Source organism: Balaenoptera borealis (genome assembly GCF_965194805.1).
Source record: "Balaenoptera borealis genome assembly, chromosome: 8".
In the NCBI taxonomy this organism is placed as follows: Eukaryota; Metazoa; Chordata; class Mammalia; order Artiodactyla; family Balaenopteridae; genus Balaenoptera; species Balaenoptera borealis.
Window position 1 is genome coordinate 18397247 of NC_138865.1, and position 22069 is coordinate 18419315.

Sequence of the window (22069 nt, forward strand, 5' to 3'; positions counted from 1 at the left end):
CTGAACAAATCCCATTTTTCCTCTCAGAATGTCTCCTTGGCATGAGGATTATCTCAAGCTGATAATTTTTAAGAAACAGAAGACTCAGGAAGTCTTTCTTTTTACCTCCCTCTTACTGCCTAAAGAATTTAGATAAAGGCCCTGACCCAGGAAGAGCTCCATCACCAGAGATATCTACAAAGAATACTGGCTGGGTGTGGCAGGGGTCACTCAGCAGGGCCTGGAGACCAAAGTCCTCTCTGCGTCCCACTGTCTCTGCATGGCATAGCAAACGTCTGTTCACCAAACATTTGTTTTTCCACTTCCAAGTGAATTGTCTTTCTCTCCTTTGAAGTCCCAAACCCCTACCCTTTCTCCTTCCCTCAGATGACATATAGGCCTCAATTGCCTAACTCGCATTCTTATGGAGACCCCGTAGGTATGTAGTATGTAATTAAACTTTATTTTCTCTTGTTAATCTGTCTCATGTCAGTGTGGTTCTTAGACCAGCTAGAGGAACCTAGAAAGAGTAGAGGGAAATTTTTTCCTTTCCCAACATGGCACCATGAGCTTCTGGCTGGCATGCCAAAGCCTCCTTCTCTTTGCTGCTGCTCTTCAGTATTCTGGATCCCCAAGGCATTGATAAGGGTATCCAACCCCACTATGAGGAAACGTATTAGCTCTGTAGGGGAGGAAAAAACTCTCCCTCTTCCCTCCTAGGTTCTCCAACTGGGGCCCTGCAAATTAGACTGATAAGAGACAGATTAAGCAGAGAACCTCGGAGTTTATTAATGCGTGCAGCACATATAGACATGGGGAAACTCAGGGATGAGTAACTCAAAGGGGTGGTTAGAACTTGGGCTCATATAGCATCTTAACAAAAAACAATAAATCTCTAGAGATGTGACAAGACTTAGGAAAAGATGTTGAGGATTTAAAGGCAGCAAACTTGGGAAGGTAAATATGTGGGGAGAACTCATGGAAGATAAGTGTTGTTTTAGTAGCCTTGTTATATAGATTCCTCTCCTGCTATTTTGGGGGCTGAGAAGAGACTCAGAGCCATCCTCCTCTTTCTGGTACAGTACAGGGAGAAACTTTTACAAATGGGGATTTATATCGTGCTTTTAGGCAGATGGGGAGGGTGGAGAGCTTTGTTTGGCATCTGCTGTTTCTCAGTTGTCTTCAGCTCAAAATAATCTTTATGCCCATGTGGCATGTTTTGGGGTGGCCTGTTCTGATCCCCTATAGCCCTTAATCTTGATTGGTGGCCAAATGCACTGCCCATGTTTAAGGACAACCATGATGATGCAGGATTTATATACCAGTAGTATAACAGAGTTAAGATGCCCTGGGAGGAGGTGGACCAGACTTGTCACCTTTTTCCAAATGGCAAATGCTACCTAATGTGATGGGTTGTATGCCCTTGGCTGTATCAAAGAGTGAGATTTCTTTCTATCTTTGCAATCCTTTTAGTGAGTTACATTGAATGCCTCTGATGTGCATCGAATTCTGGTTTAATGCTTTATTTGATAATAATGTTGTTTTCTTTTTCTTCTACTTCTGTGGAGCAGTATTCTGGGGTGGGAAAGGATTTTGCAATTATATTTCCCCCCGCACTGGCCGAAAACAAGCCCCAGCACAGCTGGCCCAGAATACCTCCAGGTGGTTGCAGACTCAGCCCCCTACCCCAAGGAGTGCTCTTCTCCCAGCCACACCTAAAGCCCCAGGGTACTCTGGAAAAGACCAAGGCCCTGTAGCCCAGGCCAATTATCATTGATCAAAATTTCTGGGGTAGAGCTGGGAAATCAGCATGTTTTTTCAAACTTCCCAGGAGATTCTAGCGTGCAGGCACTAGAGAGATTTGCAGCTCTGGGAGACAAAAACCCAACTCTTGCTGGAATTGGAGCCTCAAGCAGAACTATGTAGGAGTCGAAAATGGCCAAGCTCCCCATGAGGAGACACCACATCTCTTCCTGCTCCAGGTCTCTCAGGCTTCTCAGTCTCCCTGTCCTTTCTCAGCCTGGGCCTTAGCCTCTCCGTCAATTTTGGGAACAATAGATTGCCATTCATTTCATTTCACTTAAGTTAGCTCACAATGAAAAAACCTCATACAGTTATTGGAAGGAAATGTAGGGGAAGAAGAGGGACGGCCCTCTCAGGGTCCCTGGCTAGGTCTGAAAATTAAACTGATAAAGACAAATGAACAGGAGAAAAGCATACACATTTATTTAATATAAGTTTTATATGACATGGGAGCCTTCATAAGAAAATGAAGACCTAAAGAAACAGTTAAAACTGAGCGTTTTTATGCTAAGTTTGATGAAGAGTGCACGGTCATGAAGGAACAGGATAGGACAGGGTATGAAGTCAGTGTAGTAAACTGGGGGAAACAGCAAGACCTGTGTGCTCAGAATCTTCTCAGTGTCCCTCCAACCTGGAGATAAGGAGGCTCCCTTACTCTGGGTATAAGGAGGGCACCTCTTATAAGAGGATCTCATGACCTGCTTCGGGGGAAGTGGGAGGTCAGAGAACCCTTCCAAGCACCTGTCACTTCTCAAATGCCTTTAGTTTAAAATACTCAATATGCCCAGGTGCCAAGATGGTGCCAAGGGGTGCCTTCTGAACCCCATCAGAAGGAACTCTTACTTTCAACTTTATACTGAAAAATCTAACCACGAGTTAGATTTTTTTATAACCTCTCAAAACTTAGAAACTCCAATCCAAACTTCCTAAGACCACAGCCCTGTTAAAGAAAATATCATTATGACACTTGTTAAAACAGTAAAGAAGACTCTCTTCAGGACTATGGTGAAAGGTGTCAAGACTATTGCAATAGGGGCAAGAGATAGGTCCAACTCCAAATGCAGCAAAGATGGCTGGGGGTTTATAGCCAATAAGCAGAGTGAGGGGTCAGTGGATAGGAAATCACTAAGAGGAGACATTCAGGGTAGAGGATTCTTGCTAAACCAACTTAAGAGGATTCTTGCTGAAGGCAGGCTGGGGTTGTCAGATATCAAGGGTGCAGGGGTGAGGAATTTGATCAGATATCCAGGGTGAGCAGATATTGAAGGCATTCAGGACAACGTCAGGGAAGAAGAAAACTTTCCCCTACCCTTCTTAGGTTCCTCTGGTTGGTATAAGAATTAAATAGATATGAGACAGATTAACAGGAAAAAATCAAACTTAATTTTGTATGTATAGGAATCCCACATACATGAGCAGTTCAGAGACAGAAAGGTAAAATGAGGTATATATGTCATCCTGAGCTAAGGAATGGGATAGGGGCCTGGGGCTTCAAAGGACAGGAAGGTAATCCACAGGACAGTAAGAAGAAGAGCAGGTGTTTGGTAATTAGATGTTTGACCTGCTGTATATATTGGGCCACTTAGATAAAATTTATCTCTCAGTAATAAATTTTCTGGGAAAAATCCCCAATTTAAATTCTTCTAGGTACTTAAGGGAGGAGCAATAACTTCTCTTAAACCAGCGGGGTCTCAGTTGCCTTTAGCTTGAACTAATCCTCATGCACATTTTTGGGAGGCTTTTCCTGAATCCTGACAACATGCCATCCCAAAATATGCCATTTTTGTATACTGATTATTTTGAGCTGAAGGCACTTTAAAAACAGCAAGTCAGGGAGAGGCTTTCTCTGAACTCCCCTCATTCACCTAAAGACAGATCCTCCAAAAGGAATTCAGTTGTCATAAATCGTATCCCCGGGAGTTTCATCCACCAGGAGAGAAGACTAGTAATTGACATCACATCCAGAATTTGTCCCAGTCTATCATACCTCCCATCTATTCCTCTAAGGGCTCCGACATCTTTCCTGAAAATCACTTACTCTCTCCTAAGGGGCCCATATTCCCTATCCCCTTCCCCTATTAAGATGGTATATAAGCTCTTACTTATATATGCTTTTTTTAGATATTCACTTTTTTTCCTGTGATGCCTTTGTGCACATAACATTCAAAATTAATTGGGAATTCCCTGGCGGTGCAGTTGTTAGGATTCCGCACTTCCAATACCGGGACTCAGGTTCAATCCCTGGTCAGGGAACTAAGAACATGCAAGCCACATGGTGAGGCCAAAAAACCAAAAAACAAAAGAAAAAAATTAATACATTTGTATACATTTTCTTCTGCTAATCTGCCTGTTGTCAGGGTACTTCATAGACCCAACCATCAAATCCAGGAGGGTAGAGGGAAAGTCTTTCCACCCCTACAATACCAAGGGTAGAGGATTCTCTCTAAACGGAGTTAGCAGGATTTTGGCTATAGCTTGACTTGTCAGGCCAAGGACAGGGCTCAAGGACAAGGCATAGTCAAAAAGGAAGCTGTCTAAAATTTGGTCTCAATCTGTGTTTCCATCACTTCTCAGCCTTTACTTCATGTTCCAGCAACAACTGCTTGTACCCACACACATGCACACACTCCACTCCTTTGACCATGCAATCTTCTATGCTTGAAATATTCATTCACCTTTTGATCTATAACCCACATTCAAGAGTTAAATAAGCTTAGATAAATTCCTTGAAAAATATAATTAGCAAATATGACATAAGAACATCTAAAGAATCCCAAATCTATAAAGAATTCATAATTAAAAAAAAATCCTCCCTCTACAGAAAGGCCCAGACCTAGAGGTCTTTCCTGGAGAATTCTATCAAACATTTAAGATAGAAATAATACCAATACTATACAAGCTCTTTCAGAAAATGGAGGAAGAGGAAATACTTCACAACTTGTTTTGTAAGGCCTATGTGACCCTGACACCAAAACCTGATTAAGACTTTGCAAGTAAAGAAAATTACAGACAGATGCAAATATCCTTAACAAATATTAGCAAATCTACTTTAGTAATATATCAAGAATTAAGCTTATCATGACCCACTGGGACTTATCCTAGAAATATAAGGATGGTTTAACATACAAAAATCAATTTATGTGGGCTTCCCTGGTGGCACAGTTTTTAAGAATCCGCCTGCTAATGCACGGGACACGGGTTCCAGCACTGGTCCGGGAAGATCCCACATGCCACAGAGCAATGAAGCCCGTGTGCCACAACTACTGACCTTGTGCTCTAGAGCCAGTGAGCCACAACTACTGAGCTGGCATGCCACAACTACTGAAGTCCGTGCGCCTAGAGCCCGTGCTCCACAAGAGAAGCCACCGCAATGACAAAAAGAAGCCCCCACTTGCCACAGCTAGAGGAAGCCCACGTGTAGCAACGAAGACCCAATGCAGCCAAAATTTTTAAAAAATTAAAAAACAGAAAAAAAAATCAATTAATGTGATTCTCTACATTACATTGAAAAAGATAAACTTTGAAAACATTTTGCTAAGTGAAAGAAGCCAGTCACAGAAAATCACAAATGGTATAATTCCAATTATATGAAACATCCAGAATAGGTAAATCCATAGAAACAGAAAGTAAATTAGTAGTTGCCTAGGGAGGAGGGAATGGAGAGTGATTGCTTAAGGATATGGGTGTTTTGGTGTTATGAACATATTTTAAACCGATTGTAGTGATGGTTATACACTTTAAATGGGTAAACTGTATGCTATGTAAATTATATCTCAATACATGCTATAAAGACCTCTTAGGATGTCCCAAAATGCCCTGTAGGACATTTGTCATGTATCATTCCATGTTCAAAAGGCCAGACCTCCTAACTTAAAAATACAGTGAGGGAATTCCCTGGTAGTCCAGTGGTTAGGACTCAGCACTTTCACTTCTGAGGCCTGGTGTCGATCCCTGGTGGGGGGAACTAAGATCCTGCAAGCCATGTGGCATAGCCAAAAAAAGAGAAAAATACAATGAAATCTTTTTAGAAAGATAAATCAAGTTTATCTAAACCTAGACAAATACTTTAAAGACAAACAGGAAGAATGCCTCTTCTACTCCACACATGCTCTCAATTTCTGGGAACTTGTACTTGGAATAATGTGGTTTCCTACCACTGAGGCTCTGATGCCTGACCCCTGTGTCCTCATGTCTCTCAAGGACTGGGCAGAAGTTCTGGCACCAAAGTATACAACTTTTGCACAGGCTTCATTCATGGAAACTGGTTTTCCTTTTTTGTTGTTGTAGTTGCATTTCATTTTTTTCAGGCATTATTCACGTCTTATTAAGCATGATATCCCTTACACCTAACAGTGCCTAAAAACTCAGTAGGCATCCAATAAATATTTGTTAACTGAATAAGGGCAGGAGGGCAGGGAGGGAAGCCTGATATCTGTAACTATAAATTGCAGACTCTTGTTATTTCTATACTTTTGACATAAACAACTACAAAAAAATGGCAGCATCTTGTAGGGATCTCCATGTCAGGGAATTTTATTGTCAAATTTCAGCAGATTTTTTTTTTTTTTTTACTTCTTTTTAAATCGTGTTAGTATTTTGCTGTTATTACATGCTGTGATGGTTTTAGAGTAGGATTTGCCAGAATCGTGTTTGCCCCATTAAAAACTCCTATTACCATTGTCATGATTGTTTCCTTCAGTTGAGCATAATCTTGTTCTCTATCTCCAGATACACTGACCATAGGTATATAAATTACACAGTATGGCTTACCAATAACATTACTAAAGTACTTAAAATGCTTTACAAGCAAACCTTTTACAGTTATCATTACAAAATTTGTGAAATAATGTTACTCACTATGATGTGGAACCTTGTGATACATTATTTAGTGTTTTATTAAACCTGGAAGCTCACTAGCTTTAAGGAGCTTTCTCTCATAGGTAAATGGACACCAACCTACTTGGTCATTGTCCACTAGTTCTATGCCTCTGACTCTCTGAATCTCTGGTGTGCAAGGTGTAAATTTATCGGAATAAAATATAATTAAACACAGTGTAGATGCTCAATGAATACATAAAAATCCCACCATTATGGTGTAAAAGTGGTCTAAAGAATCTGATCACCTAAAGTGTGGGGTCACATTTCTGAATGAGTCAAATTCTATCAGAAGTATTACTACATTTAGAAAATGAATGAATGAATCATTAAAATAGATACATAGTGACCTCCAAGTATTTATGCACTCATTTGTTTTGACATTATTTGAACTTATTAATAATATGCTTTGAAAGATGAGACCTTTGGCTACTTGCCTACATTAGAAAACACCTGCTGTTGGAATATGTCCAAATGAATCTTCTATCCTACTTTACGCCTTTGTTTGCTTGACAGCCAGGTATGAGAAACCAGGTAATTTAAATTTTTTTCTACAAAAATGAATTGTTCTTTGGTTCAGTTAAAATGCCAAATGAGTAACTTACAAATTTGTCATGTGTTTTCCTTGCCTGAGTGTGAAGCAGGTTCTCTGGCTACAGACACTGTCTGCTGTAGCTGAAATGAAAAGACCCAGCTCAGTGTTGGGTTCATTCTAGGATTAAAAAAGCTTTACAAGTAAGGATAGCTTTATATTAAAACCAAAATGAGACCAAAATAGAGGGGATCTTTTGCTAAATTGAATGAAAAGAATATGTGATCAGGGATCATTTGCATAATGATAATTTTGCAGCAATCGTTCTAGACCAAAGGGAAGCTAAACAATACAGCATTTTCCATGCCATGTATAGATGGGGTTCTTATTTAACTTGCATTCCACTGTTTTTAGTGTTTTATTTAAACTAGAGTGTGAATTTTATTGTTCTTGAGCTTGTTTCCCAAGGCAGCACATAACTTGTGTATGAAGAACCAGGAGAGATGGTTAAAAGGAAGAATGTGACTCAGTAGCAGGTGGGTCTCCCAGGGGCTGCTGCTGGTCCATGAGCCTCACATTCATTAAACACGAAGGTCCTAGAGGACTGACCATTCAAAGATCACAAAGAGAGTGATTCTCCTTCCAGTAAGAGTGGAATAAAGGGATCAGAATTTATATCTTGCCTTACCCAACTGAAAAACAGATCAAATATAGGAAACAACTATGGATTACTGCTTGGATGGTTTGCTGGCCACGGAGCATCATAAAGGGTGCCCAGATGTAGCCCAGCAGTGGCAGGATCCCTGGGTTAAGGAGACACAGCTCAGAGATGGGGGTGGCCACGGCAGCTATGCTTCACAGGAGAGAGTGCCCCAGAGGAGAGATCTCCACAGAGAACTCCAGAAATCTGTCTGCAGATATGTGAATGAGTTCTGAAAAGTGTGAGTACCTGAGGAGACAGGCCAGAGAAAGATCACCAGAAAGGATCAGGGGAGCAATCCCCAGGTTCACACAGTCCAGGAATAATTCATGTTCCACTAGCCAGACTGGAAAGACTCCTGAGAAACAGGGTGTTGAGAAAAGTAGTCAATAGTGTATTGTCTTAGGAGTAGGGACAAATTAGCCCTAGAGTAAAAATCAAGTCTTGGAAGGATCAAACTATTTACAAGTACCTTCAGTATGTACCAGGATAAAGGCTAGTAACATTTAAAGGAATACTAAAAAAAATTCCTACACCCAAGAATATATTTACCATATCTATCATGCAATAAAAAAAATTACCAAATATGCAAAGATCTAGGAAACTATAACTCATGATTAGTAGAAAAATCAATCAGTAGAGACAGATCCAGAAATGATACAAATGATAGAATTAGTAGACAAGCATGTTCAAATAGCTACTATGGATGTTTTCCAAATGTTCAAGAAGGCAGAGGAACACATATGTATAAAAGAGTTATTGGAACATATGAAAAAAAAAATAGACAGGACCTCAAGAAATAAAAAATATAATGTCTGAGATGAAAAATACACTGGATGGAATTAACAGCATTTTAGACAATGCACAAGAAAAGATTAATGAACTTGAAGACCTAGTAATAGAAATCATCCAAAATGAAACAGAGTATCAGTGAACTGTGAGACAACATAAGTGGCCTAATATTTTTGTAACTTGAGTCCTAGAAGTATAGAGGGAGGTGATTTGATGAAAACTATAAACCCACAGCTCAAACAAACAAGAACAAAAACCAAAACTCAACAACCCCAAGCAGAAGGATCATGAAGAAAATTACTCCAAAGCATATCATAATAAAATTGCTTAAAGTGAGTGACAAAGGAAGGGCACATTCAGAACGGAGAGATGAGGATGGCAGGGGAGGAGTGGCCAGTGGGGCTAGGACCCTCTGCTTGAATGCTTGTATGTCCCTCATTTGTCCTCCTGGGGCCAGCTCACAGGCCAGCTCCTGTGAGGGACAGGAGGGGACACTGCTTACTCTTGATTGGCAAGATCTGTTTTACTGATGTAGCAGGTGAGGGAGGATATCACCCTCTCCCCTCACTCTGTGTACCTGTCTCTCCAGACTATCTTTGAAGAGGTTTGTGTTTGGAAAGGGTAGAGGAGGAAAGACTTGCCCTGGCTGGGTCTATGAAACACACTGACAACAGGCACAGTAAACAGAACAAAAGGTATGCAAATTTATTTTGAACATCACATGAATGGGGGTGTCTCAGGGAAAACAAGTGAATACCCAAAATGGTGATGAGATTTGAGAGCTTATATACTGTCTTAAGAGGGGAAGGGGAGAAGGGATGTGAGCATTTTAGGGGAGAGTAAATGATTTACAAAAAAAAAAACAACAAAAAACCAGATGGAAGCTGTGGTAGTTTGGGACAAAATTTGAGAGTGGTGGTGACTTCCTGTCTCTTCTCCTGTGATAAGAGTCAATCTTCCCTGGTGAGTGAAAAACTCCTGGGAGGGAATTGATGACAATTGAGTTCTTTTTTTTTTTTTTTCTTTAATTAAAAAAAAATATTTATTTATTTATATTTAGGCTGCCCCCTGGTCTTAGTTGTGACATGTGGGAACTTTTTAGTTGCAGAATGCGGACTTGTTGCGGCATGCATGTGGGATCTAATTCCCCAGCCAGGGACTGAACCTGGGCCCCGTGCATTGGGGCCACAGAGTCTTACCCACTGGACCACCAGGGAAGTCCCTGGTTCTTTTTGGAGGATTTGTCTTTAGGCAGATAAGCATTTGCTTTTTTCCGAGTGCCTTCAGATCAAAACAATCAATATACCAAAGAGGCATAGTTTGGGGTGGTGTTCCTGAATTCCTTCAAAGGAGCTTAGAATTTGTTGGTGCAGAGTTAGAGCCTTGGGAAATACAGAATCCAATACAGACCTTAGAATTTGTGGGTGCAAAGTTAGACAGAGCCTTGGGAGATAATGTCACTTAAATATCTTAAGAGCCACAAAAAGACAAAAATCCCAAATGCAAGGAGGTTAGGTACCATCTTAAGGGGGAGGCTGCTGATCTTCGGATAGGAGAATTAGATAATGTACAACTTGAGTGATTGAAACATGGGCTGAGAGTCCCTTTGGTACAGAAATGTGTCCCTCATTTTGAGAAGGATCACCTGGATTTTCTGGAGCTGAGAGAATAACCTTGCTTGGGATGGTTACTTCACTCCACTCAGGTGGCACCACATGCTTGTGTCTTCATTGTGTCAATGTATCTAAAGTATGTGTAGACCTAATTCATAAATCAAACATATAGAGTTAATATTTTTGTTCATACTTAGCATTTTAAGTATTTTTAAAGTTTCAGAGATTTGGGGCCCAACAATCTTGTAATTTCAGCTTAAAATGTGTAATTAGATAACTGACCAGACTTTTTTAATTTTAAAAGAAAATCTTGCTCTTTGTAAACATTATTACCATTTAAAATAACTTACAATTCATGAATTTATGAAGATTGGTGATTACTGGGATAATTTTGTTCACTAATCAAACAACCAAAGTACTTACAAAGGAAATCATATATATATATATATATACACACACACACACACATATATACACACACACATATACGTATTTAGCTATTTTTTAATTTAGGTATAGTTGATGGAAATCAAATATATTGTTAAATGTTTAAGGAGACTTAAGTTGTATAAAAGCCTTAAAATTTATTTAAAGATTTGTTAGATATATAAATAGAATAATATGAATTATAGGTTTACTTAAAGAACTAGGTTTTTACAATTTTAGAATTCACTAATTTTAAATTTGTAACTTTGATATAGCAAATACTGATTTAAGAAACAAAGTTTGCCCCACAAAGTAGTTGAAATGTGTACAAAGAGCTACTCTCAAGGATATCCAAAATGTGCTTTGAAAAGAAGGAACTTTTTCAATAAAAGAAGGACTCTAGGTCAACAGGAGCCTTCCCTGAGCAATGAAGGTGCAGGTGGAGCTCATTTTATACATTTCTGTCATTCTTTGTATCTTTTGCAGCAAGTATGCATCAGTTTTCTAGTAAGAAAGTGTTTTAACAACAACAAAAAAATCCTTCATCTTCCTTTTCTTCCCAAGGGTGATCGATAACTCATGTTGACTTAAAAAACACACACACACTGTAAGAGCTGTGAGTTGAGTATATTCAGCGTCTTGCTGAGGAGTGTAGACCAGGAGACAGCCTCTCAGCCCTGAGAAACTGTTCCGAAGCAGTAAGGGAGAAGCCAGGATATATATGAGATTTTTGCTGGAAAAAACAAAAAAGACAAACAAACAAAAAAACCATGTAGTTGAACGTCAGATTACTGCTAATCACAAAAAACAGACATATAAAGTTAATGATTTTAGTGCTTTTCTGTATATGGAAAGATGCAAAAATCTGGGGTCATTGAAATTTTTCCTTAGATATGCATCTTAATTACTTAGGGGCTGGTATCCAAAGCCCAGAATGCTTCCTGTTTTTCTCCATCCTGAATTCCCCTCAGGGGCACAGGCAACTGCAGTGGCTAATGGCTTGATGGTTGTAGAACTGGAATAGCAGGCAACATTTTTTTTTCCTTTACCCTCAGAAGTCTAGCTCTTCATCTGCAATAATGGAGGAGGGGTACGGAACCCACTGAGGAGCCTGGAACATAAGGGGTGAACAAGGGTAATTAAGGAATGATTTGCCGGATACTACTCCAAGAAGAGCTTCGAAGGGCCAGTTGACATTTGTCCTTGAGAACCAAAAACCATCTCTCCTGGAATTAAAAATTCTTCCCCTTAGCCTCTACCACCTACCAGCACAACATTATCATTAGCAGAAAGTCACTGCAAGCACTCTAGCTGGGCGAACTTACATTGAATTTAATTGACATCCAAGGCAGAGAGAAAAAGCTATGCTTTGCCAATTTTTAATGTATAGATTAGCAGTAGTATATATGGACACACATTAGAAGCACACTCACACATGGGGGTGCTTGCTCAAAAGGTTTTCAACTTCGAGATCGAACATGTTTGGAACTCATCTATTTAGAACATTCCAAATATTCTGCCTCACAGGAGAGGTGATCAGAAAAAGACTGAAGATAACAAAATTCTTAGCTTTTGATTTACAAAGTAGGTTTCTGAAGTCTCAAGGCAGAGATTTTAGTTTGAGAAAAAAAACTTGAGAAGTATGCAAAGTGGATTTGAGACTCAAATGCCAAATTGCTAAGGATTCACAGATTTGGGGGATATCGAAAGAATAGATGAAACTGGCCTCTCCCGCCCTCCTGAAATGAAGACTCCCTCCTCCTCCCAGGAAGCTGGCATTGCTATGAAAAGTAGAAGGCCTTGGGATCAGGGCTTGGGACAGATCATACCTGGTGGGAGCCTCTCTGTCCCTAGGCTGCTGATGCCCGGGCGCTAGCATCTTAGCTACGTTCTCCATAGGTTTTGGCTTTGTCCTGGCCACAGGTTGCACCTCTGTGGGTTATCCTGGATGTATGTTATCTGCTAGAATGCCAGTGCTCACTGTATGTGCCTCAGGCTTTGCTCAGCCCTCTGAATCATCCTCATACCCAGAGGAGGTGCGGTGAGGCCCAGACTGAAGTTGGTAGATGACCCAGTCTTGAAGGCAAATTGTGAAAATAATCACCACCCAGGGTCCTTGTTTGCAAGCATTGTGGCTTCACAGATTTAATAGCTCTGATAGCTCTGAGGGACTGCTCCAAAGAGGCAAGGGAGGATCCAGGATATACAGGAGTTTTTGCAACAAAAACCAGGTACTCAAAACATCAAAATTTACTGCTAATTAAAGAAAACCAGACATCTCAAGTTAGCACTTTTCTATCTATGGGAAGATGCAAGAGTCTGGGCTCATTGAAATTATCCCTTTGATATGCACCTTAACTATCTAGGACTGGTATCCTGCTTTTCTCCATCCTGAATCTCTTCATGGTGCACAGTCTGGGGCATCTGCAGTGGCCAATGGCTTGATGGCCCCAACATCCTTTATTTACCGATAAGCCTGGTGACATTCTTCATTCTCTTAATGAAGGGAAACCTCACTAAAATAGAGTTGGGAGGGCAGAAGGGGGAGCTCTCACACAGGTACCATTTGAAGTCTATAAGATCCCAACAGGAAGAGAAGTACCTTCCATCTCCTACAGAAATGACACTACTTTATTACCACCAGCAGGAGGAAGAGAGATTTTCTTCTTGCTTGGCATGGCTCAGACAATGAGAGACTGTCACAACTTAACTAATGAAAAGCCACTATACTTTGAACTCCCAGTTTCCTCTAGTGCAGCAGTCCCCAACCTTTCTGGCACCAGGGACCGGTTTCGTGGAAGACAAATTTTCCATGGACCGGGTGTGGGGCGGTTGGTTTTGGGATGATTCAAGCACATTACATCTATTGTGCACTTTATTTCTATTATTATTACATTGTAATATATAATGAAGTAATTATACAACTCACCATAATGCAGAATCAGTTGGAGCCCTGAGCTTGTTTTCCTGCAACTATATGTTCCCATTTGGGGGTGATGGGAGACAGGGACACCCGAAGTGTGTTGTTTATGTCCAGTCTACTCCGTAATCTCATTTTGGTTGCTGTCACTGCAGGAAACCCTGCTTCACAAAGATAGGATGTTGGAAATGGAAGCAAGATTTTCAGTGCTTTTGCGGCAATCTCAGGATATTCCGCCGTGACTTTAATCCAGAAGGTATGGAGTATGGAGATTTGAAGTTGTCTCAAACATACTTTTAAGGCCACCATCATTTGCAGTCTCAAGCAGTTGATCCTCTTCTAGCACGCACAAAGTCAATTCACTTGGCTTAGTCACAAATGGGTTGCAGATCTATTCCTTGCCAGTTTGGGGGTCTTTTGTGGTTGGGAAGTAATGCTCAAACTCTTGTGAAAGCTGAGATAGATGAGCAGTTTTGAAGGTTTCATGGTTTCGTTGGATAGCTGGTCGCCACATATTATACAAAGTGGGCTTGGAGAATGTGAATCACCTGCTGCAATTTAAGTAGGACTCTTGGTATTTTCTTTTAAATGCAGCTTTCCTTTTGTTGGCAGCCTGAGAGTCTTCTGCTGTCTCATCTTTGGGTCTTTCCTCCTTTTCAAAGAAGCTCTCCAGCGACATTTGTTTTTTACTCATTTTGGCTAGGGTGAGCTTGTGGGCTTACCAAAACTGTGACTGAGTCAAGTGCACGGTGCGGGAAAGAGGCGTGGATGGAAGTGGTAAATAAAATAATGGGCAGGCCACGTGCAGACTAAAATAAGTGTCAAATTCTGACTTAAAGCCTGCCACCAGATGCAGCTTAATTGTCACTTGCCACTCACTGATAGGGTTTTGATATGAGTCTGCAAGCAATTGATTTAGTATGGTCTCTGTGCAGTCAAACCTCTCTGCTAATGATAATCTGTATTTGTAGCCGCTCCCCAGTACTAACATCACCACCTCAGCTCCACCTCAAATCATCAGGCATTAGATTCTCATAAGACCTTTCGCATGCGCAGATCACAGTAGGGTTCATGCTCCTATGAGAATCTAATGCCAAGGCTGATCCGACAGGAGGCAGAGCTCAGGTGGTAATGTGAGTGATGGGGAGTGGCTGTAAATACAGATGAATGGCTCACTCACCCGCTGCTCACCTCCTGCTGTGAGGCCTTGTTCCTAACAGGACACGGACCGGTACCAGTCTGTGGTCCGGGAGTTGGGGACCCCTGCTCTAGTGGACTTTTTGTTTATAACAGCCCCTCCCAACTTTCCCTTCTCCTCAACAAAAAGTTTCCTCTCTTTACTTTGCTGCACTTCTTTGCTGGATTTTGATGTCAAAACTCCACAGGCAACTTCCTCACTTTGACCCAAGCGCTTGACAAATATTCAGCCGATGGAATGTGCTTGGCTCTAGCTGATGCTGGTGACACTGTTGAAGATGCTAACTTTATGGAAACCATGGCAGATGCAGTTATCCTCCGTCTGTACACCTGGGTGGAATGGGTGAAAGAAATGGTTGCCAACTGGGATAGCCTAAGAAGTGGTCCTGCCAACAGCTTCAATGATAGAGTTTTTGCCAGTGAAATGAATGCAGGCATTATAAAAACAGATCAAAACTATGGAAAGATGATGTTTAAAGAAGCTTTGAAAACAGGGTTTTTGAGTTTCAGGCTGCGAAAGATAAGTACCGTGAATTGGCCATAGAAGGGATGCACCAAGACCTTGTGTTCTGGTTTATTGAAGTTCAGACACTTCTCTTGGCTCCATTCTGTCCTCATTTGTGTGAGCACATCTGGACACTCCTGGGAAAGCCCAACTCAGTTATGAATGCTTCATGGCCTCTGGCAGGTCCTGTGGATGAAAGCTTGATATGCTCCTCACAGTATCTCATGGAAGTAGCACATGGCCTTAGACTGCGACTCAAGAACTATATGATACCAGCTAAAGGGAAGAAGACTGACAAGCAGCCCCCTCAGAAGCCTTCACATTGCACCATCTATGTGGCAAAGAACTATCCATCTTGGCAACATATCACCCTGTCAGTTCTACGTAATCACTTTGAGACCAACAGTGGAAAATTGCCTGATAACAAAGTCATGCTAATGAGCTAGGCAATTTGCCAGAATTGAAGAACTACATGAAGAAAGTGATGCCATTTGTCACCATGATTAAGGAAAATCTGGAGAAGATGGGACCTCGTGTTCTGGATTTGCAATTAGAATTTGAAGAACAGGCAGTGCTCATGGAGAATATAGTCTATCTGACCAATTCCCTTGAGCTAGAACACACAGAAGTCAAGTGTGCCTCTGAAGCAGATAAAGTCAGGGAAGACTGCTGTTCTGGGAAACCACTTAATGTTTTTAGAACAGAACCTGGTGTATCAGTTTCCCTAGTGAATTCTCAGCCATTCAATGGCCACTTCTCAACCAAAATTGAAATCAGGCAAGGAGATAACCGTGATTCTATAATCCGTCGTTTAATGAAAGTGGACCGAGGAATCAAAGACCTTTCCAAAGTGAAACTGATGAGATTTGATGATCCACTGTTGGGGCCTTGGCAAGTTCCTGTCCTGGGAAAAGAGCATGCTGAGGAGACCCCCATTTCTGAGCATGTTGTTTTCCACGTGGACCCCACGAGCAAGAAAATTCATCTTACTGCAAATGGGCTACGGGCAGATATTGGTGATACAATGATCAATCTGGTTCATTAAATTCAGGCACATTGGAGATTTATCCTGGTTTCTGGGGATATTACTACTATGATTGTGCCTACAGATGGGCTATGAGAACCTTAGGCTGCACCTAAATGTGGTTTGCTATAGTTGCGTGTCTCGAATTGCAGTTGTTTTCTGCTCCCAGATAAACTTGCTTTGCTGGTATAATAACTGGCTGTTTTATTGTCTGGGGTTAACAAAACCTTTGCAGGAAAAAAATACCACAAACAAAAGAAAAAACCAAAAAAAAATTGGGTAAATATTTTGCTACACATATGACAGAAGATTAGTATTCTTCAAGGTGCAAAGAGTTCCTACAAATTAAGGAGAAAAATAAAACAAAAATCCAAATAGAAGAATTGACCATGGACATAGACAATTCACAAGAAATAAATATCAAATGACTGTTTTCTGTTTCATTTTTGAACAGCTTTTTTTGAGATTTAATTCATTTATGGGTAATTCACCCCTTTAAAGTGTAAAATTCAATGGTGTTTAGTACATTCCCATAGTTATGGATCCATCATCATAATCAATTTTAGAACATTTTCATTACCCGCAGAAGAAACTCTGCACACCTTAGTCATTACCCTTCAGTCTTCCTATCCCCTCATCCCAGGCAACAACTAATCTAATTTCTGTCTCTACAGATTTGCCTACTTAGAACATTTCATATATATGGAATCATACAATATGCGGTCCTTCATTGGTTGATGATATTGAACACTTTTCCTGTGCTTATTGGCCATTTGCTTATCTTGTTGGGAGAACTATTCAGATCCTTGGTCCATTTTTAATTGGACTGTTTGTTGTTTTATTATTGTGCTGCTAAGTTCTTTGTATGTTTTTATACAAGTGCCTTTTCAGATATGTGATTTGCAGATATTTTCTCCCATTCTGTGGGTTGTCTTTTCACTTTCTTGATGGTGTTCTTTGAAGCTCAAAAGTTTTAATTTTGGGGATCACTAGTTCACCTATTTTGTTGTTGCTGTTGCTTGTGCTTTTGGTGTTAGAATTAGAAACCATTGTCTAATTTAAGGTCACAAAGACTTATACCTATGTTTTCTTCTAAGCATTTTATAATTTTTACATTTAGGTCTTTGATACTTCTGAGTTAATATTTACATGTAGTGTGAGATGGGAGTCCAACTTCTTTTTTTAAAATGTGGATATACATTTGTCTGAGCACCACTTGTTGAAAACACTGGCACCCCTTTGAATTGTCTTGGTACCCTGTTGAAAATCAATTGATTTTAAATGTCAGGGCTTATTTCTGGACTCTAAATTCTATTCCATCTATCTATACATCTATTCTTTTTTTTTTTTTTTTTTTACCACACAGTGGCCTGTGGGATCTTAGTTCCCCAACCAGGGATGGAACCCGGGCCCTTGGCAGTGAAAGCTCGGATTCCCAACCACTCAACCACCACGGAATTCCCTATATATCTATGCTTATGTAAATACCATATTGTCTTAATTACTGTAGCTTTGTAGTAAGTTTTAAAATTGAGAAGTGTGATTCCTCAAACTTTATTCTTCTTTTTCGATATTGTTTTGGCTATTCTGGATTCCTTAAATTTGTACACAAATTTTAGGATCATCTTATCAAATTCTGCAAAAATGTCGTCGAGATTTTGATAAGGATTGTATTGAATCTGTAGATCAATTTGGAGAGTATTACCATCTATAAATATTGTCTTCCAGTTTGTGAACATGAGATACTTTCAAACTTATCTAGTTCTTTAATTTCTTTCAACACTGGTAACTTACAGAGTATAATTTTTGCATTTCTTTTGTTAAAATTATTCCTATTTTATTCTTTTGAAATCTATTATAAAAGGAATTGTTTTCTTAATTTCACTTTTGGTTTACCCATTGCTACTGTATAGGAAAAAATTGATTTTTGTATATTGATTTTATATCCTATAACCTTGCTGAACTCGTTTATTACTTCTAATAGTTTTTAGTGGATTTCTGAGGCTCAAATGACTTTTAAATATATGAAAAGAGACCAACCTCTCATAAAATGAGATAAATGTAAATAAAAACTATCATGGGATATGGTTTTGTTCACCTACTGAACTTGCAAAGATCTAAAATTTTCATATCATTGTATGGGTGTGGTATGTATTAATATTTCTATTAATATTCATACTCTTTATTCAGCAATCAGACTTCTAGGAATATATCCAAGAGCAGCTATCTTCCAGTTCATGTACAGTATCCCTAGGGATGCGTAAACAGTATTGAAGTGTTACGTTGTATGTAGGCATGTCACTGTTTGATTCCATTTACATAACCAGGCAAAACTACTCCGTTGAGAGAACTCAGCATAATTGTATCATCATATCATTTAATCAAAAATTTTCAGGGGACTTCCCAGGTGGTCCAGTGGCTAAGACTCAGTGGTCCTACTGCAGGAGGCCTGGGTTCAATCCCTAGTCAGGGAACCAGATCCCACATGTCATAACTAAAAGTTCACATGCCACAGCTAAAGATCCTGCATGCCACAACTAAGATCTGGCACAGCCAAATAAATAAATAAATACTTAAAAATATTTTTTTAAGGATGTTTCTTTAAATCATGAGGATTTCCTCCATCTCAACCTAACCATAATGCCACCATCCTCCTCCTCAATAAAATAATAACTCTCCTCTATCATCGAGTATTTTGCTTGCTATTTATTTTATTTTTTTTTTAAATTGGGGTAGAGTTGCTTTACAATGTTGTGCTAGCTCCTGCTGCACAGCGAAGTGAACCAGCCATATGTATTGCTTGCTGTTTAAAAGTTATTGTTATATTACCCTTTCCATAAGCATTGCATCCAGTTCAAATCCTGCTCCCCAAAGTTATTTCAGTAGCCTTCTACATGGTCACCTATATTTCATAATTCCCACTCTAAATTTTTTTCTAGATAGCAACAGATTGATTTTAAAAAGTCACCCCACAAACCTGACTGAACATCTTCAATTGTCTCCCACTGGATGGTGAAACTCCCTTACATGTGCATAGAATTTAAATTCCCCAATATCCCGGCACTTGAGGCCCTTCACAAACCCTATGTTCTAACAAATGCGCATGATACAGTATTCAGACAAGTCATGTATTCATTTATAATAAATAGTTGCTGAACCCTTACTGTCCTCTAGGAGGTATATTGATAAGGAAAACAGATCTGGCCTCTGGCCTCTGGACTTTATAATGGGGTGGGTGGTGACTAAACAAGTCAGTGCTGTATGTAATTACAAAAGAGAATCAGTACTACAAAGAAAAATAAACAAGGATGTCAGTAAAAGAGAATAGAGGGCAGTCTACTTGTGCAGGTGGTCAGAAAAGGCTTCTCTGAGGAGGTGACATTTAAAAGCATATATTTGCCTGCTGGGTAGAGAATGACCTGGAGAAAGGTGGGAGTGAGCCAGGGGAGTAAGCTGCTTAGTTGACCAGATGGCTGAACTCTGCTCCTGCTGTTTCTTTCTTGGAGTCATTCATTCAGTAAATATTTCCTTAGCACCATGTGATGTCCCCTTCATGAAGTGTAAACATTCTTGTGTATGTAGACATAGGGTCTCCTCCAGAGGCTAATGCAGTACCTTGTGCTCAGTAGGGTCCATTTGATATCTATTGAGCCAGGGAGTGGAAAGGCTCTTCTGGCTCTCTTTTTCATTCAGCGGTGCTGTGACAGTGATAGTTTCAATTATTTGAGAGAAGCCTGGAAGGGGAACGGCGCTCTAATTTATGATTTTCCTGAGGTTCCAAGGTAAGCCAAAAGCAAGTGTGGAGAAAGAGTACTTTCTGAGAGAATTCCTGAGAAGAAGTGGTCCTTTTTGGTTCTTCTGGTCCCACTGCTGCCAGACTTCCAAGGAAAGAGGCTTGCAAAATCCGGCTCCTTCCCCCTCTAATAGGAAGCTGCTGGGGTCTACCTGGTCTGAGGCTTCCTGGGAAGCAAGGTGGCCAGACCTTTCCATTCAGAATGGGGAAGGAAGGGACTCATACCCTCCTGGTTGAGGTTGTTGGAGCCGGGGCAGACTGCCTCCAAATATGCCACAATGGCACATTGATTATTTTGAATTAAAGTTCCTTAAGAAATGGCCAACGCAAGAGGGACACTCTGACCTTCCCCTCTGTCGCCCTGAAAACAGGAAATAAATCTCCCATGTGAAAGGTACCCTTTTTGTACCAGGAGGCAAAGAGAGATCCTTATCACCAGAGACAAGGAAATCAGGCTGAGAAGCCTGTATAAACAAACGCTGTTACTTTTTAAATTTACTACCCCAAGCCCAAATTCTGTTTAGATTTTTCACTAATTGAGCACCCAAAACCTAAGTTTGTATTGTCAAGTCCTCACAAATGTATTTTTTCTTTGTCTAAAAAGTATAAAATCTGCCTGCTTTGGTCACCTCGTAGATCCCATTTCTATGAGGCCTACATGTGCATGAATTAAAATTTGTTTCTTTTTCTCCTGTTCATCTGTCTTGTGTTAATTTTGTTATTAGTCCACCCACAAGAACTCAAGAGGAGTAGAGGGGGAAATTTTCCCCTCTCCAACAAGGTGAGGACACTAGAGAGGGCACGGGGGGGGGGGAAGGGGTCAGAAGCCAGGGTGTTGGATCTAGGTCTGTGTGTGGCTCTTGCAGAGCCTGCAGTAGCACCTCTGGCAAACCTGGGATTTTTCCCTAACTGGTTACTTCCTCTCGAAGAAAAACTTCTGCATTGAGGCTGTGAAGCAAACTTGGGGAAGCTGGCTACAAACCACAACTGGTCTTCTGTAGAGTCTTTAACGAACCACATCTCTCACCAGGCTCCAGTCCAGGCAGTAGAGATACAGCAGAAAATAGAAACAAAGGTGGGCCCTCCGGAAGTTCAGAAGAAGACACGATGTGACAGAGGGTGATAAGAGGCTTGGAGAATCCATCCTCACCCATTCCAGCCTCCTGTAGCCCAGAGTGGGGTAAATACCTGGAGAGGTGCCAGGCAGAGCTGACCCTGCCTTTTCCTGAGCATTCCTTACCTCTTCTTCTTTTTTGGCCCCACTGCTGGCCATCCAGGTAGGTTCTGGTCACCTCTGCCCTGAATGACAGTCCTAGACCTCATGCTTCTCCCTGTAGAATATGTGCATCAATGTGGCTCTAGTCAGAGATCTGGCCCCAGAGCCAGCGGAGAAGAGTGGCTTCTGTCCTAGTGAGGCCACCATCTTCTCAGGATTCACATATTAGGGCTGCCTAACCAGCATAGCCATAACCTATAGCCACAAGTGGGAGTAGGAGAACCAGCATAAGCCACAGTCATAATGAGGCCCATCATGTTAGACTTGTAAGCCCTGAGTGCTCCCAGTTCAATGACCTTTGTCTCCACTGCCCGGGGATAGCAGGCTGTAGCACCCAATTGGGAGTTGACCCAGGCAAACACTGGGGAGAGAGCATCCTTACTTACAAGGTGACTGGTGGCCTATAAGGCTCACTCACCTAGAGGTTAAGTTAATACAAAGAATCATCCCTATTGCGTGGGGTACATACTGAATACTTTTTGCTGTGTTGAATAACTGAATAATCCTGTAATAAATATAACTAATTTAAAAAGGCTCCTGAGGATCAGTTTCCTATGATCCATCAATGTCAGTGGGGTGAATATACCAAGTCACTGTGGGTTCATCTCTGGGGCAGAAATTCCCTTCTCCCCAA